Source organism: Capsicum annuum, unplaced genomic scaffold (genome assembly GCF_002878395.1).
Source record: "Capsicum annuum cultivar UCD-10X-F1 unplaced genomic scaffold, UCD10Xv1.1 ctg48680, whole genome shotgun sequence".
Lineage (NCBI taxonomy): Eukaryota > Viridiplantae > Streptophyta > Magnoliopsida > Solanales > Solanaceae > Capsicum > Capsicum annuum.
In genome coordinates, this window is record NW_025856404.1 from 1,051 (window position 1) to 3,257 (window position 2,207).

Here is a 2,207-nt window from a genome sequence, read left to right on the forward strand (position 1 = left end):
TTGTGAATTGTGATATAAATCATTTATATGGATTATAATCTTAGGACTATAATTCCAAAATAATTTAATCTACGTAACAAATGACCCTAAAAGTATATGGTTTATGATTTGCTCTGCCAATTGAGTTCGAATTACTACTTTTACAATAGATATTTCCATTCTATCTGGAGAGAAATTATCCATAAACTTTGGATGAGAGTTGGGGAGTTAGATTTTCTTTAAAACACACAAGCAAATTATGGGTTGAGAATAAACTCTACTTTATGATATGGAATACAAGAAGGTAATATCAGAATTACCGTATAATTACCATAACCTAAAAAATATATATCTTACACAATCTTTGGAACATCACGGATTTCAATACAAATATTGTAGGATATACGTAAAAGAACTACTATGTGAAAAGCCTTATTTTCAGGCAAACGGTGATGGCTTAATTTGCAGAAAGCATAACTTACCACTATTTAAGCTTAAGATAATAGAGGAAGAATACTTTGTTCATTCCTAAAGAAATTTGTTGGATCAACTTTACTCTTCACTTGCACCAATCTATCAAAGTTGTTCTTGAAATATTTCTCTCCCCAAATTCGCGCGTGTGCATAGCTGATTGCGTTTTGTTCTTTGTTGTTCACTCCCAAATCAAGATCTCTGTAGTTGAAATATGCAGCTCTAGGGGACTTGGATACATACTTAGCCATGTATCCGTCAAGCTTTCGAATCCGAGCTATATATTTTTGAGAAAATTTCCCTTTTTTGTCAATTCAGCCCATAATGGATCAAAAATATATTTCCAGCTCTATGTGGAAAAGGGATTTCAGATTCAGAGAAGTCATTCAGCTTTCCTCCGTAAGGGGTAAAGATCAAGTCTGGCGAGTTCTCGCCTTCTTGATTCATTAGTTTCCAGAGACCTTTGAGACCATCTATTGAAATAGGGTGCTGGACATAGTCGGATTTCCGTTTGAAGTATAAATATCCCTCTAGTTCTGCGATTTCCCTATTTAGTAACACATCAAGTGATGATGTTCCCTTACGAAACCAAAAATAGAATATAGATTCAATCCAACTCATCTCAATGCAATCTACTTTCATTAACCCTAATTCTGTAAAGCTCTTTTGCATTTCATGGAGGAGTTCATGGACTCCTCCCACGAACATTGTTTTAAAAGAGACGTGGACAGTCCTTTGACCACGTCGAAATGGAGATTCCCTACTAGTCAAGAACAACCTAAGGAGGAGATTGTTATCAACTTTAATTTGTCTACGATATGTATCCATTTGTAAAATAGTTGAGTTGCATTTTGTTCCAATGTTCGCGTCACATTGAATACATTCACCTTTTCAGGAACATCGAGTAATTTTACCTTCCATGATAAAATGAGAGCAAAGCTTGTCCCACCACCTCCTCTAATAGCCCAAAAGTGATCCTCACCCATTGATTTTCGATCATGGATTTTTCCATTGGCATAGATTAATTTAGCATCAATAATGTTATCAGCAGCAATACAAATTTTCGAGACATTATGCCATAGCCTCCACCACTAAAGTTCCCTCCAAAACCAACAGTGGTGAAAATCCCAGCAACAAAGGCCAACTTTTTACTTTTATTGGCTATTCTGTTATAAACTTCCCCTAGGGTAGTGCCAGATTGAATCCAAGCAGTCTTGTTTCCAGTATCAATGGAATTTGATCTTAGGTTTTTAAGATCAATAATGACAAAAGGGGTATCCGAAATGTATGAAAGACCCTCATAGTCATGTCCAGCGCTTCGAATTTTGATTTGTAAGTCATGCATCTTGGAGCAATGTATAGCCTGAATATCATACTCATTTAGGGGAGTGATAATAATTGAGGGTTTGACTTTGGGTGTTAACCTTAGGTTACTTGAAAAGGAGTTCAAAATGGTCAAATATGATGAATTTTTAGGTGTGTGGATGACTTGTGATATTGAGTTTGAGTTCATAGTTTGATGAAAAAGGCATTTAAGAAAGTCATCATGGGTACTGGCTGAGGTAGCCCATCATGGGTACTGGCTGAGGTAGCCTGTGATAATGAAAGCCAAATTGAAAGAAGGGGAAAGATGATTAACTTCTTGCAAATAATCATGATTTACTGTTACAGTTAAGGGTGTCAAGTGGGTCGGACCGGGTCAATTCAGAACGGGCCCGTGAATCTTAGCCGGGTTGTGGGTCGGTTCGGATCTGGGC

General features: G+C 36.7%; 1 pseudogene; it reads right to left on the reverse strand.

Annotated features, from left to right (window-relative positions):
* Window positions 1-473: 473 nt before the first annotated feature.
* Window positions 474-2,007, reverse strand: LOC124892586 (annotated as a pseudogene).
* Window positions 2,008-2,207: the final 200 nt, after the last annotated feature.